The sequence below is a fragment of the Phocoena phocoena genome, chromosome 8 (assembly GCF_963924675.1).
Source record: "Phocoena phocoena chromosome 8, mPhoPho1.1, whole genome shotgun sequence".
Classification (NCBI taxonomy): domain Eukaryota; kingdom Metazoa; phylum Chordata; class Mammalia; order Artiodactyla; family Phocoenidae; genus Phocoena; species Phocoena phocoena.
In genome coordinates this window covers 40,634,728-40,651,364 of record NC_089226.1, presented here as the reverse complement: position 1 = coordinate 40,651,364, position 16,637 = coordinate 40,634,728, and the positions used below count along the sequence as shown (strand labels likewise).

Here is a 16,637-nt window from a genome sequence, read left to right as displayed (position 1 = left end):
TGTTCATGGGAACTGAGGGCAGAAAAAGGAATTTGTTCATTTGGAAATATTTTCAACAAGATCTGGACAAAAGAGGCTTCAGAGTTAATTTTAAGTTAATCTTCTAGTAAACAGAACATTCCATTCCCCATCTAAGCCCTTTCTGTAAAAGATTCATGTCAATGAGTATTGATAAGTAAAGAAGAACTGAAAAAAAAAAAAAACCCACAAAGGAACTCCATGGGGAGCATCATTTAATGGTAGACACAATCTGAGTAAATGCTGCCTGCATGATCTGCAGGTTCCTGTAAAGTGTGCAAAAGATACGTCAAAATAGGGAAGCACCAAACCGAGCCTACTGTTTTTATACATCAGACTGAGGAACTTTGGGAAAATCTTAGAGGGGGCTGCTGTTTGGCAATTATAATAATAGCTAACACATCAGACACCACTATGCTAGGCACTTAGTATACAAGATCTTCTTTAAATAAGATACATACGGACATACATATACATATACACGTGTCTTGTATATAACTCTGAGAAAGAAGTTATTATCACCCCCATCTTACAGATGAAGAAACTGAGTCTTCAAGAGTGAATAAAGCCTTTTGATGACCCAACACAACCCGTTTTTAAGAACTTTTTGTGGCTTAATAAACTAATGTCTAAAGAGCAGAATATAAAGTTGAAAGTATACTGAGTAATTACTCAGTAGTTGTCCAGTTGTCCAGTTGTCCAGAATCTAGGTAATTCTGGCCTGGAAATAGATTTTGGAGGACCTAAATTAGCCATTTACTTAAGTGGGTTTTAATTCTACAATTTAAATCACCCACAACTTCCATCCCAACTCATGCAGAGAAGTGACCACCACATAAAAATCCATAAGGAGTCTGATTCTTTTTTTTTAATTAATTAATTTATTTTTGGCTGTGTTGGGGTCTTCATTGCTGCACACAGGCTTTCTCTAGTTGCAGCGAGCGGGGACTACTCTTCATTGTGGTGCATGGGCTTCTCAGCATGGGCTTCTCATTGCGGTGGCTTCTCTTGTTGTGGAGCATGGCCTCTAGGCGCGTAGGCTTCAGTAGTTGTGGCTCGCGGGCTCTAGAGTGCAGGCTCAGTAGTTGTGGCGCCCGGGCTTAGTTGCTTCACGGCATGTGGGATCTTCCCGGGCCAGGGCTCAAACCAGTGTCCTCTGCATTGGCAGGTGGATTCTTAACCACCGCACCACCAAGGAAGTCTCAGGAATCTGATTCTTGAGTTCAGTTGTGGAACTCAGCCAAGAGGCTTTTTAACTCCAGCACACATGTGATGGGGTAGCGTAATCACATTGAGTCAAGATCAAATCTGACAACAGGGAGGTCATCTATTAAAGACAATCGTTTGAAGATCACCGCAGAATTGCTTGTTAAAAGCGATCATAAACCATGGTGCAAATATTGATATTTTATTAAAATTTTTATTACTGTCATTTTAAGTGAATGGGTTAGCAGACTACTTGTCTGTTCTGGGGCACCCCAACTTGCCTGTAATGAGTTGACCTTATAAAATCAGTGAAATCAGACCGCACTGTAAAAACTGGGGCTGGGCAGCCCTGTGAGGGCTTCTCTGCAAAATCAACAATCGACAACAAAGGCTGTACTATCAGACCAGGACAATGTCACGTGGAACGCAGAAGGAATGAAGCTGCTTTTGGCAAGAATATAAGATCAGTAGATAGTTTGGGAGCAACAGGAGGGGAAATAGCACTTACTTTTTCAGTTTTGTGGTCACCAATGTGGGTGACCCTCTGTCCCCTGGTACCCTTTTACTTTCTAGTTGAGCGTTTCCTCCTGGCCTTACAGGCCTTTTCTCCAGGCTCTTAAACAGAAGGAAACATTCCGTCTGTTTCTCTGTCATTAACTCCTAAGCGTGTATGCTCTTCTCTCTCTTCTCCTAATCACACTGTATTAGTGTAATTCAGCATTATCTTGTTACACTGTGGTCTGCGCTACAGGGAGGGTGGGGATATGACGTGGAAAGCAAATGTCCCCTAAGGGAGAGCAAGTGAGCAAGGCCATTCTAGCGCATGGCGGGGGTGGGGTGGGGTGGGGGTGGGGGCCAGGAGCGGGGTGGGGGGGGAGGGGAGGGGGAGGAGGAGGGGAGGAGGAGGGGAAGGGGAGGGGAGGGGGAGGGGAGGGGGAGGGGAGGGGGGACGCTCTGCTGCTTCACCCCACCCCCCACCCCTGGCTTGCAGCTCCAGGTTTTCACATTGGATATGACAGCCCTGGAAGTTCTCCCCCCAAAAGTATAAAAGAGCATATGTAAATTTAGTTTTTAATGCAGTCTTAAAGGACAAGGGGATATTCTGAAATGGGGTTTTGGAGGTTAAAACATTTAGAATACATGTGAATATATAAGAAAACGGTTGTGGTGGTGGCCTCTGGGGAGAGGAACTGAGAGACTGGGATGGGGATGTATAAATCCTCTTATACATTTTGGATTTTGTATCACATTTTTAAAACAGGCTTTTTTAAAATTGAAGTACAGTTGATTTACAATGTTGTGTTACGTTCAGATGTACAGCAAAGTGATTCAGTTATACGTATCTTTTTCAGATTCTTTTCCATTATAGGTTATTACAAGATATTGAATATACTTCCCTGTGCTATACCATAGGACCTTGTTGTTTATCTATTTTATAGGTAGTAGCGTGTATCTGTTAATCCCAAACTCCTAATTTATCCCTCCCCCACCCTTCCCCTCTGGTAACCATAAGCTTGCTTTCTATGTCTGTGAGTCTGTTTCTGTTTTGCAAATAAGTTCATTTGTATCATTTTTTTAGATTCCACATATAAGTGATGTCATATGATATGCTTTTGTCTGACTTACTTCACTTAATGTGATAATCTCTAGGTCCATCCATGTCGCTGCAAATGGCACTATTTCATTCTTTTTTATGGCTGAGTAGTATTCCATTGTATATATGTACGACATCTTCTTTATCCATTCATCTGTCGATGGACATTTAGGTTGCTTCCATGTCTTGGCTAGTGTAAATAGGGCTCTTTGAACATTAGTCACCCACCATCTCTTCATCCGAATATCCAATCGGTCAGCGAAGAAGTCTGTGAAATTGAGTTTGGGGGAGGGAGTAGCATTTCCTAAACCAGTTCCAGCTCTGGTGTCAGCTTTGGAAGGTCCAGTGCTAGGTTTATAAAAGCAGGAGGCAAGACAGCTGTTGACTATCATCACAGCTGCTGCAGCTCTTGCTGGATCGACCTAGTTCCTTTTTCTCTGGAGGTAGGGACTTGCAGGGGGCAGGGGACAAACTGCAAATTACACAGTGTCAGGGTTTCTTGTATAAGAAGTGGGCCGGGGCTGCGGAGTGCAGTGGGGTGGAGTGGAGGGATGGGAGGGATGGGGAAGGCCCACACAGGAGAAAGGATGGATGGGCCAGGACTGCTTGGAAGTACCAGCTATGGCCCTGGGATCGTGACTCTTGCCAGGGCATGAGCCTGACAAGTCTTTTACTTTTCAGTTGACACTACCATGTCCCAGGCTCCAGGCTAGGCTGTGAAGTGGGGAGCGGAGTGCTGGGCAGGAGCAGAGTGGAGCGGAGGGAAGGAGAGAGGCAGGCCTGGAACGCTGTGGCCTCACCCGCCCCGTGCTCCCCTCTAGCAGTGACTGAAGGAAGGAACCCACCACCATGGGCAAAGAGATGACCCATATCAATATCGTTGTCATCGGCCACGCGGACTCTGGCAAGTCCACCACCGCCGGGCATCTCATCTACGGGTGTGGGGGGATCGACAAGAGGACCATTGAGAAGTCTGAGAAGGAGGCAGCCGAGGTAAGGCACCCACGTGCGGTGTTGGCCTCTAGGAGCTGGGGTGGGGGGATGGATGTCCTGCTTCTCGGTGGGTCCAACGCAGACAGCAGGGTGTGCTGTGAGGTCTAAGGCACCACTGAATTCCCTGGGATGGGTCAGTCTGCTCGCCATCAGTGTGCTCTACTCACTCCCCACCCCTCCCCAGATGGGTAGGGGCGCCTTCAAGTACGCCTGGCTGTTGGACAAACTGAAGGCAGAGAGAGAGCATGGCATCACCATCCACATCTCCCTGTGGAAGTTTGAAACCAGCAAGTACTGCATCACCATCATCGATGCCCCATGAACATGATCACAGGCACCTCCCAGGTAAAGCAGCCCTTGTTCCCAGGGCCCTCCCTTTCGGATGGGGGCGGGGCAGGCGCAGAGGAAGGGTGGAAACTCAGGCTTTATTTCCGGGACTTTGGGAAGGAGGGGATCATAAGCCTTAGAAGGTTTTCCTCATCCATGCCAATCATCAATTCTGAAAGAACCAGAGGAGGACAGACTCTGTGAGGCTCAGATACGGGCCCCCTTTCAGGCTGGGGCGGGGACCAGGTTTTTTGATGCCCAGACAAGTAGATCACTTGGGGTCCGTCTGGGAGGAAGGAACTAAAAGCTCATTTATGGGACTAGGTGAGAGTTTAACTGGGAGGCGGGACCTCTGCGCACAGCAGTAACCAAGAGACCCACGAACTTATCAACTTCTGGGGAGCATCCCGTCCCCGAGCTTTCCCAAGGGGCCCGGGACTGCCCGAAACTCTAGCAGGCTTCCCAGCCCAGTCGGCACCCACTCTCCTAATTAAGCCCTTGACCCCGTGGTGTCTGTGTCCTGCAGGCCGACTATGCAGTGCTTATCGTGGCCGGCGGCGTGGGCGAGTTCGAGGCGGGCATCTCCAAGAACAGGCAGACCCGCGAGCACACACTTCTGGCCTTCACCTTGGGCGTGAAGCAGCTGATCGTGGCCATCAACAAGATGGACTCGACCGAGCCCGCCTACAGCGCCGTGCGCTTCCAGGAGATCACGGAGGAAGTGAGCACCGATATCAGAAGATTGGCTACAACCCTGCGTCCGTGGCCTTCGTGCCCATCTCGGGCTGGCACAGCGACAACATGCTAGAGCCCAGCAGCAGCGTGAGTGCGGACAGGGTCTGCGGGCGGGCGGAGTGGGTCCTGGTCCTGGTCCTGGCCCTGGGGTGGGTGTGCTGAGAGCAATGCCCCAGGCTCATCTCCACTACGTTCTGCATCCTCCCGCAGATGCCCTGGTTCAAGGGCTGGAAGGTTGAGCGAAAGGAGGGAAATGCCACCCGGGTGACACTGCTGGAAGCTCTGGATTGCATCCTCCCGCCCCCTCGCCCTGTCAACAAGCCCCCGAGGCTGCCTCTGCAAGATGTGTACAAGATTGGAGGCGAGGTGACAGGGCTTCTTGAGGAATGTAGGAATTGAAAATGAGGTCCGGTGTCTGACTTGCCAGGGTTCAGATCCTGACTTCTGAGCTGTGATAAAGTGTAAAGCCCCCAGCGTTTCCAAATTATCTGATACACAGAAGAAACAGCCAGTCCTGTAGGTGGCCTTGGTTCTTGAGCCCCAGGACCAAGGGACTCCCACAGAAGCCAGTTCTCACTGGGTGGATCTAGAATCTGTCTGACTGCCCTTCTTCCCATTGGACAGGCATTGACACTGTGCCCTTGGGCCATGTGGAGACCGGCTTCCTGAAACCTGGTATGGTAGTCACCGTTGCCCCCAGCAACATCACCACTGAGGCCAAGTCTATGGAGATGCACCACGAGGCCCTGCCCGAGGCCCTGCCCAGTGACAAACTGGGCTTCAACGTGAAGAATGTGTCCGTGAAGGACATCTGACACGGCAACGTGGTCAGAGACAGCAAGAACGAACCCCCCAGAGAGGCCAGCAGCTTTGTGGTGCAGGTAGGTGCCCAGGAAGCCAAGGGCCTTCGTGCTTGGTGGTGATGGAAATGCTTCTTAGAAATTAGTCCCAGTTCAGCGGAAGCCCCAGGTTGGTTGAGGGTTGGCCCCAGATCACAGGTGCCATCGGATCTCTTCTAATTCCATCCTCCTTCCCCGCCAGGGTATAGTCTTGAATCACCCGGGACAGATCCATGCCGGTGCTGGACTGCCACATGGCCCACGTCTCCTGCAAGCTTGCTGAACTGAGGGAAAAGATTGACCGGCACTCAGGCAAGAAGCTGGAGGACAATCCCAAGCCCCTGATGCAGCCATAGTGCAGATGGTCCCCAGCCAGGCCATGTGTGTGGAGACATTCTCTGAGTACCCACCTCTAGGTGAGCCAGGGACTGGTGGCTGCTGAGTCCTGGGAAGGAAAGCACCTCTGACTGAGGCCAAGGAGCCTTTTTCCTTCAGTGTCACTTTACAGAAACCCCATTCTTCCTTCCTCCTCCAGGCTGTTTTGCTCTGCAGGACATGAGGCAAACAGTGGCCACTGGAGTCATCAAGGCGGTGGAGGAGAAGACAGCCTCTGCGGCCAAGTTCAGCAGTGAAGGCCAGCAAGAAATGAAGCGTGTCCTCGGCAACCTCCACTATGTGAGATACTGCTATTGACAGAATAAAATTAATCAGAAAACTTAAACTAGCTGTCTTGGTTTCTTCCAAGGAGGAAAGCATCAGGTTAATGAGGAAACTCGGGGTAGAAGGACAACTAATTTAAGGCCCATAGGCTTCAAAGTTTTATGCTCTGGGTGGTGAACACAATTCAGGGTCTTACCTCCTTCTCCCACCCAGGGCTCTTTCCCATCCTCTTCCCATTTCCCTCGAACCTAATCACCTCTGGCTGGTCCTCTCTGTGAGGAAGAGGAATTGTTTGGGGATGTGATAAAGTGTATTCACAATGGCGTAGGGTAGGATCTCAGTGCCAATAGGCTAGTTCAGTGCTAACATCCCCTCACCCACCCTCACTTTCATATAGATATATTTTTCTTTTTTTATTAAAGTACAGTTGATTTACAACGCTGTGTTAGTTTCAGGTGTACAGCAAAGTGATTCAGTTATACACACACACACACACACACACACACACACACATTCTTTTTCAGATTCTTTTCCATTGTAGCTTGTTACAAGATACTGGAGTTCCCTGTGCTATACAGTAGGCCCTTGTTGTTTATCTATTTTATACATAGTAGTGTGTATCTGTTAAACCCAAACTCCTAATTTATCCCTCCCCCACCCCCTTTCCCCTTTGGTAACCATAAATTTGTTTTCTATGTCTGTGAGTCTGTTTCTGTATTTTAAATAAGTTCGTTTGTATCATTTTTGAGATTCCACATATAAGTGATATCATATGATATTTGTCTTTCTCTGTCTGACTTACTTCACTTAGTGTAATAACCTTCAGTCCATCCATGTTGCTGCCAATGGCATGATATTCTATTTATGGCTGAGTAATATTCCATGGTATAAATATACCACATCTTCTTTATCCATTCATCTGTTGATAGACACTAGGTTACTTCCATGTCTTGACTATTGTAAATAGTGCTGCTATGAACATAGGGGTGCATATATTTTCAAATTAGAGTTTTCTCCAGCTTATATGCCCAGGAGTGGGATTGCTGGATCATATGGTAGCTCTATTTTTAGTTTTTTTTTTTTTTGAAGATGTTGGGGGTAGGAGTTTATTAATTAATTTATTAATTTTTGCTGTGTTGGGTCTTCGTTTCTGGGCAAGGGCTTTCTCTAGTTGTGGCAAGTGGGGGCCACTCTTCATCACGGTGTGCGGGTCTCTCACTATCGCGGCCTCTCTTGTTGCAGAGCACAGGCTCCAGATGCGCAGGCTCAGTAGTTGTGGCTCACGGGCCTAGTTGCCCCGCGGTATGTGGGATCCTCCCAGACCAGAGCTCGAACCCATGTCCCCTGCATTAGCAGGCAGATTCTCAACCACTGCACCACCAGGGAAGCCCTATTTTTAGTTTTTTAAGGAACCTCCATACTCTTCTCCATAGTGTCTATACCAATTAACATTCCCACCCACAGTGTAGGAGGGTTCCCTTTTCTCTGCACCCTTCCCAGCATTTATTTGTAGATTAACTAGGTTTTAGAGGACCTAGAGGGTCATCTAGTTGAAGATGAGATAAAGGCATGATTTTTTTTAAAGGAATCCTTGACAACTGTTTACCTGCCTCTCCCCTAGACCTCCCTGAAGTCCTCTCACAGGGAAGCGACCCGTCCGCCTATTCCCTCGTTTGCGCACAGAAGTGGTAGAAGAGTGAAGGGCACATGTGGCTAGTGTACTTCATACTCTTTTGAAACATTGCTCATGGGTCTTCAAATAAAAACCACTCCTTCAAAGCTTTTGCCCTCCAGGCAGTAAATGCTAATAATATCTACATTTATTGAGCTTTTATTAAATGTACAGCGTTCTAACTGCTCTGGATACGTAATCTATTATATTCCCATTTACAGACGTCAGTGCTGCAACAAGAGAAGTTAAGTGACTACATGGCTATTGTGTGCTAAACTTGGCATTCAGATCTAGGCTTGGGTCTGAAACCTACGCTCGTAATCCCATCCCAACCCTCCCTTCTCCCTCTGCTTTCTCCCTGTGTCACCTCCTGTCACCTCAACATCCACTGAAGAGTTTTCCATGTGACATGGTATTTGTAGCCTCCCCTTACCTCCCCTTCATCCTGGAGCGAGGGAAGGAAGCTAGGAAGGGCAGGTAGGGAAGGTTAGAAGGCCACTCCAGGTGGGGGCAGGGAGGCAGAATTTAAACCACCGGGGAAAATAATAAGCCTCAGGAAAATCCAAGCTCGGCCTCCTTCTCATTCTCTGTCACCACATCCTCCCCCAACACACACACACACACACACACACACACACACAGTCATAAACACAGACACTAATGCTCTGACAGCTATAGATCCCACTGTTGAGAAGTTTGCTTCTTTTCTTCCTAGGCCCTGAGGTTTCAGCTTTTTATTTCATCTTTTGTCAGGAGCATCACTAAAAGACTCACTGAAAAGGATGCTAGAAAGACCTGCCTGGTGGTGCCTGCTGAGTCGACAGAAAAGAAGGCTTCGTCCTGTGGGGAGGCACAATTCCTAGTGGACCAGGGCATGGAATTGGGACACAAAGGCCAGCCACTCATAGGCAGAAAGCAGAAAAAGGAGAAGACGGGATCCCGGGAGTTCAGGAGGATAGAGAGGAAAAAGGACAATGTTTTTTCTTCAAAATTCCAAAGCAATCAGAGAAATAAGAAAGTTAAACATCTCCCTTCCCTCGCCCCCTGGCTGATCAATGGCCTGAAAATAAATAGCTGAATTAGTGTCCTCTGTACCATCCACTAAGCCATCACAGCGAAAAAACAAACTACAAGCAGAGCCTGTGCTTCGGGAAGAGAAGAGAGAATTCATCTTTGGTTTTCAAACTCAGAAGTGGTTGCCATAGCCCTACTAAGGGACAGAGAGACAGACACACACACACACACACACACACACACACACACATACACCCTAAGTAGGAAAAGAATCTAGGTAGGTGTCTTTGTGTCTTTTCAGTTTCCTACAGCTTGTATCCCAGGCAGAAAAGATGTTGTTTCAAGTTCTGACAGGGGACTAGCTTGAAAGAGAAACTGAAGAATTAAACTGCTTTCTGAATAAGGCAAAACTCAAACTGTCAACAAATTTATATTTTTTTTTCTTATTTTCCCTCACCCTTCTATTTTTTTCTTTTGCTTTTCTCCCTTGATGCGTCCCTGATCGTTTCCTTTTTTCTACCCTCCCACCCTTTTTTCCCTTCTTCACAAAAACTATAAAGCCAGAACGGCCAATAAGAGTGCTTTCACTGTATCACAGTGTTTGGGGAATTAGGAAGAATAAATGTCATGTCTCTTTAGAAGATTGACAGCCCAGAAAAAAAACTCAAATAAGAGAACTGGAGCAGAATGCCGGGAGCTACCAGAGAACAGCTCATAACCAGTGGGATGAGAAGAGATGCATCTTTGGGGCTGGTTTTACAAAATCAGCTGCACTGATGGTAACTTTGACTAAGGTTAGCACCATAAGCACAAGGCCAAGGCTGCCGCAGTTCTCAATAAATATTACTTCATTAGGATATTTTGATGGAACATTATGCCACTGTTTTGCAAGCCAGTATGACCCTTGTGTCAGAGACACGGTGGCAAAAAGGACCTGGGTAATTGTAGAGATGTCATTTCTATATGTTTGAGCATCCACGTGGAAACCTCAGAAGGTCAGTAAAGAAACTTGCATTAGGAATCAGGTAAAGCCAATAACACCTACTGTGTGCCAAACCTATGTAAGCAAGTTTGCAGCCCCTGCCCTGGAAGCCTCAAAGTCTGCTGGGAAAGCAACATTTATATATATAAATATATATATATACACACACACATAAATCCAACAATAAGGCTAAGAATATATACGGAAGGATTAATTCTGCTTTAATGAATAGAAACAGCTTCCTAAGAACCTATAGCCTCTACTTTCCTCTGCCCTAAGCAGCTACCTTCCTTTCTCACCTCTTGGCTCCCATCTGTGCACATATACCCACCCAAACATTGACCTTACTCCTGCCAAGATTCCTCACCTCTCAGAACTCCTAGTCTGACCCTGACCTTGACAGGAAGGAGTGCCTTGGCCCTTAGTGATTCCCCAGCCCTCTCGCTTTTAGTCTATTTCTGACCAGAAAATTCACCCATTCACTCCTTGGTTCTTGCCTAGACATTTTTTTTTTTTTTTTTTTTTTTTTTGCGGTACACGGGCCTCTCACTGTTATGGCCTCTCCAGTTGCGGAGCACAGGCTCCGGACACGCAGGCTCAGCGGCCATGGCTCATGGGCTCAGCTGCTCCACAGCATGTGGGATCTTCCCGGACCGGGGCACAAACCCATGTCCCCTGCATCGGCAGGCAGACTGTCAACCACTGCACCACCAGGGAAGCCCTTGCCTAGAATTTTGAGTCACCTGACTTCTGTCTGTTCCTGTCCACTGATATCCCACTCTCATGGGTCTTTGGCTCACCCCCAACTAGTGATCTGGTTAATGCCCAGGCCCCAAATGTTTCCTACTTTACCCTCCCTTTGGCCTGATGGAGTCCTACTCTGTGTTTCTTGTTGAGTGGAAGGTCAAGACCCAGCATTCTTGCCCCAGTTAAGTGAGTTACGTTATAATGATGGAAAAAAGGGAAAGTGGTAGATTTCCTCTTGCTATAATGTATTATCCTTATCTAGGTGAAACGACCCAACCAGTGCCTGTAAGGCTTAGGATCCATAAAAAGGTCTCTGTGGCTTTAAGAGACCAAATAAGGGGTCCTTATAGCAGAGTGAGCCTCTTCCCCTTCCTCCTTAAGACATGAAGTAAGTCAGAAAGAGAAAAACAAATATCATATATTAACACTTATCTGTGGAATCTGAAAAAATCTACAAAGCAGAAAGAGAGACACAGACATAGAGAACAAACATATGGATACCAAGGGGGAAAGTTGGGGGGGGTAAATTGGGAGATTGGAATTGACATATAAACACTACTGATACTATGTATAAAAGAGATAACTAAGAGATAACTACTGATAGCACAGGGAACTCTACTCAATGCTCTGTGGTGACCTAAATGGGAAGAAAATCCAAAAAAGAGGGGATATATGTATACATATAGTTGATTCACTTTGCTGTACAGCAGAAACTAACACAATATTGTAAAGCAACTATACTCCCATAAAAATTAAAAAAAAAAAAAGTGAACTGCAGAACTGCACAGAAGAAGTCGGCAAGTATTATCACTACCTTCAAGAGCTCCAAACAGTGCTGTGGCTAAACCCTCTCATCGTCAGGAGGTACCCATATGCTGGGTTTATTACAATCTGCTTCCTTGTGTGTCTTGGGTCTGCAGGAAGAGGGAGCAGTGGAGCGCTAACACAGTGGACAGCCCATGCCAGTTGCCTCTCTTCTCTTTCTCTTGATCTGTACGCCGGATGTGGAAATACTGCTCCTACTTTTCTGGCGAGGCTGAGGAAATATCGTGGGCCTCTTGGACGGAGGCAGCAGCTTACTTATCTTCATACCCCCATGTTTAGGCCAGAACTGGGCACATAGTAACAGCTTGATTAACGTTTGATGAACACATGGTGAGGACTCTGCTTTACTACACTTGGAATCTTCTAGTTCAATATTCCTTCAATTAATAATTTTTGGATTCAATTCAAACATCATTAACAGAGGTTAGAGGACCTTCCTGAAATGTTGGCTTAGGAGACTCACAATGTTTAACTGAAGCAATGATTCATCTTCTGTTTAAGCAGCATATAATCTTTGGCCCAAATCAAATTCATTTGGACCCAGTCTAATCTGGTTCTTAAGGTTACCTTTCTCCAGGTTGGCGTCACTCAGCTGTGACCCTCAGTCTGTTATTGAAAGGCTGGAGTCTCAGGTTCAATGAAGGTTGAGAGCAACCAGTTGAAGGCAATTGACTAAGAATTTTGCCTTTGGGGACTTCCCTGGTGGCGCAGTGGTTAAGAATTCGCCTGCCAATACAGCGGACACAGTTTCGATCCCTGGTCTGGGAAGATCCCACATGCCGTGTAGCAACGAAGCCCATGCGCCACAACTGCTAAGCCTGCGCTCTAGAGCCCGCGAGCCACAACTACTGAGCCCGTGTGCCACAACTACTGAAGCCCATGCGCCTAGAGCCCGTGCTCCTCAGCAAGAGAAGCCACCACAATGAGAAGCCTGCTCGCCGCAACTAGAAAAAGCCTGCGTCCAGCAACGAAGACCCAATGCAACCAAAAATAAAATAAATAAAAAGAATTTTGCCTTTGGACAAATTTCAAACATTGATGTAGAAATTTATACTGTGTTTTCTTCTAACATGGTCGGAATACTAGCGGAGAGATGCAAGTCTCTCCCACCCCACCCCTCACAGGGGTAATTCTGAAGCACTTAATTGTAATCTTAAATAACAATGATGACTTGGCTATGGCTTTTGGAAGCAGTGGCAGTGCCTGAGAATCACTTTCCCTGAGACTGAAACCCATGCAGTGTTGCTTGTGCACGTGGGGCTCACTGAAGGTTAGTGGAGCCAGCACCCAATCCAAGGGGAAAATCTGCTGTATTTCCCTCAATATCCAAATCCATTCTCCCAGAGATAATGCCAGGATTCAGGGAGTTAATAAGGTGTTTCTTAAACCCCTTAATGATCTCCCAGTCACAGGGCTATTCCCTATACAGTTTGGTCTAAATTATCACATCTGCTTAGCAAGACTTGGCTGCTTCCTAGTGTAGACTGACTCCAGGTAAAACTGTAAAGATGTCCAAGTTTGTCTTTGTGACCCCCAGCTCAATTTTCTGCACTTTCCCCTACCCCCTCTGTGCCACTTCCCTCTGCCCAGCCACGCTTGAGGTACCCAGGCCCTTGGGCACAACTTCTCAAGAAAGTCTTGACAATTAATGTGACTAGATTTCCTATTCTAAAAAGTGTTCTCTGGGCTTCCCTGGTGGCGCAGTGGCTGGGAGTCCACCTGCCGATGCAGGGGGCGCCGGTTTATGCCCCGGTCCGGGAGGATCCCACATGCCGCGGAGCGGCTGGGCCCCGTGAGCCATGGCCGCTGAGCCTGCGCATCCGGAGCCTGTGCTCCGCAACGGGAGAGAGGCCACAACAGTGAGAGGCCTGCGTACCGCCAAAAAAAAAAAAAAAATTGTTCTCTGTGGAATGAAAGTCTTTATCCCTCCTAACTTGGGGTGGAGGGATGGAGATTGACATAGCCCTTCCCCAATACCTTTCAAGTTCAACAAATGTACTCTAAGCACTTTGCAAAGGCCGAATAGTGCGGGGCAGAGATTCTCAGCCTTGGCTACCAATTAGGGTCACCTGGGAGGCTTTTGAAATAGACCAATGTCTTGCCCTTACTCCAGTCCAGGTAATCAGACTCTCAGCAGGGGTTTTTTGTTTGTTTGTTTGTTTGTTTGTTTCATATTCTTTTCCCTTATGGTTTATTACAGGATATTGAATATAGTTCCCTATGCCATACAGTAGGACCTTGTTGCTTATCTACTTTGTAGACAGTAGTTTGTTTTAGCTAATCTCAAACTCCTAATTTATTCCTCTCTCCCCCTTTCCCATTTGGAAACCATAAGTCTGTCTTCTATGTCCATAAGTCTGTTTCTGTTTCATAAATAAGTTCATTTGTGTCGTATTTTAGATTCCACATATAAGTGATATCATGTGATATTTGTCTTTCTTTGTCTGACTTGGTTCACGTAGTATGATAATCGCTGGGTCCATCCATGTTGCTGCAAATGTCAGCCAGGGTTTAGATCCACCGGCATGGTGGGACACACTTAGGCTTTGGCATTGACAGATGTAGGTTAAATCCCAACCCTGATACTTACAAGTGGCATGATTTTGAAAGAATTACTTAACTTTGGTATGTCTCAGTGCCCTCCTCTGTCAAATGAGGTAGTAATACCAATCTCACTGAGGTGTAGGGCAGTTAAATGACCAACACAGCACCTGACCCATAATAGGGATGCTGGAACTTTGGTTTCTTTCCCCCACTCTGCCAGACCTTGAGAGAGGTGCCAGAAATCACACATACAAAGAACCAAGTACATGCTTCCCTGGTGGCACAGTGGTTGAGAGTCCGCCTGCTGATGCAGGGGACACGGGTTCTTGCCCCGGTCCGGGAGGATCCCACGTGCCGCGGGGCGGCTGGGCCCGTGAGCCATGGCCGCTGAGCCTGCTCACCCGGAGCCTGTGCTCCGCAGCGAGAGACGCCACAACAGTGAGAGGCCCGCGTACCGCAAAAAAAAAAAAAAAAAAAGAACCAAGTACTACGACAATATCTAGCCCTACATAAACAGATACCTTCCTTTTGACAAAAGAAAAAAAATTTCCTCTAGCAGTTCCCACAATGTCTTCCCGAGAAGTGATTTCTCACTTTTGGAGGCATGTTAGAATCACTCTCAGAATTTTTTTTTAATGCAGATGAATTTTGTCTCCATCCCAAAGATTCTGATTTAATTGATCTGGGATAGGACCTGGGCATCAGTATTTTTTAAAAGTTTCTAGTGTGAGTCCAGGATTGAAAAGATACCTTTCTAGAATAAGGTTAGATATATTTTTGTGGAAAGAGCAATAAATAACTGGTCAAAAGATGGTTTTGCCTTCGAGCTCTGCCACTTTCAGTATGATCCTGGACACATCATATAAATTCTCCAAAACTGATAATGGAGATAATATTATCTGGCTTAAAGGAGAGTCATAAGGATCAAATAAGATAATATAAGTGAAATTGCTTTCTAAACCGTAAAGCACTATGCAATCTTAGCTTATCATTCTGAAGATGACAAAGTCTGGGGTTGGCAGCATTGTTGGTCTACAACCCTTCCCAAGATTGTCCAGTGCCTGGGGGTGGGATGGAGAATTTGGACATGGGAATACAAAGGAATATGGTGTTGACTATAACAAGATTTTGCCCAGTTTCTCCAAATGAGAAAAGAGAACGTTTTCCTCTAGGGCAAAAATCCATCAAACTTTAAGGCAAATTGAAACAGCAAATTTCTCACCATATTTCTCACCATCCCAAACAACAATTTATCTGATATGTAAACAGTTGGTAGGACTTATTTTTGAAATAGTTTCTGCTTTCCAAATTTGTCTTCTTCCTGCTCCTACGATACTCCCCCCCACTGACAGGTCTTTGAGGTAGATTGAAATAGTTCATTATTCTAATCACACAGGTCTTGGGTATTGAGTTTAATTTAGCTGTTTGTGCAGTAGGATGCTGGGATATTATCAAACCTTTAGCCCCTGGCACTGTAAATCAGTGTGAATGTCAGCCAAAGTGTTAGGATGTGAGTTAGCCTTGTGTCCACAAATACCACTCATTATTTCTGTAATAAGAAAATATAAAAAATAAATGTTGCATTTAAACACTACTTTGTAGCAGGTCTTAAATATGAATTGGGGAAGCTTTACCAATGCTGCTCTGATTCCCTCTCCCTTCAGCGTTCAGACACTCGTGGGTGGCTGTGGCCACGTGCTGTTGCAACATTTCTTTAGACGGTGGTTCTCAACCTTGGTCCCATCATTGGAGAGTCTGGTAGAAATCAGATTCTCAGGCCCCACTTCAGACTTAATGATTTAGAATCTGCACTTAATCTGCATTTCCCACAGGTGATTCCTCTGCACGTTAAAGTCTGAGAAGCCCCATCTGACAAATCATCTCATCGAATCCTCCCAAATCAAAACAGCCGTTATTATGTCCCCGTCTCAGGAATGAAGCAGCCGAGACTCAGATGGGAGCAATTACATGACTAGATCAGGACCACACAGCTAGTTATCGTCAGAGGCCCATCCACGCTCTGCTGATTCCAAGAGAAGAGCGCTACCCGCACCCCCCAAGACATTGACATTGCTGTAGAGGTTCTTGGGTTTCCTTTAACTGTCACTGAGGACACAGGGTCTGTAATTTATTCTACATCCTCTTCTGCACCAAGCAGCTTCTCAAGGATTATTCTTTTTTCTTTTTTTTTATTAAAAGAGAAAGTCACAAAAATTATAATCACCCTCATCAGTTCTCAAGGATTATTCTTAACAAATTAACTGCAAGAAGAAATAAAACAGGAAAGTTGTGAGAGACACACCATCCAGAAAACAAAGGTGGAGGAAAGTAAGATTTCCACTGATAAGGACTTTGACAAGAAAGCCAGAGAAAGGCTTCAATCTATGGATTTCTGGTAACCCTGGAAACCTGCACCTCTACGGAACAGGGATAAAAATCAAAGGGCTGGGATGAAGATTAGTGACATAATTAGATAAAAGG

At 46.2% G+C, this 16,637-nt stretch overlaps 1 pseudogene; it reads left to right on the top strand.

Moving 5' to 3' along the window:
* Positions 1 to 3,667: 3,667 nt before the first annotated feature.
* Positions 3,668 to 6,405, top strand: LOC136126912 (elongation factor 1-alpha, oocyte form-like; annotated as a pseudogene).
* Positions 6,406 to 16,637: the final 10,232 nt, after the last annotated feature.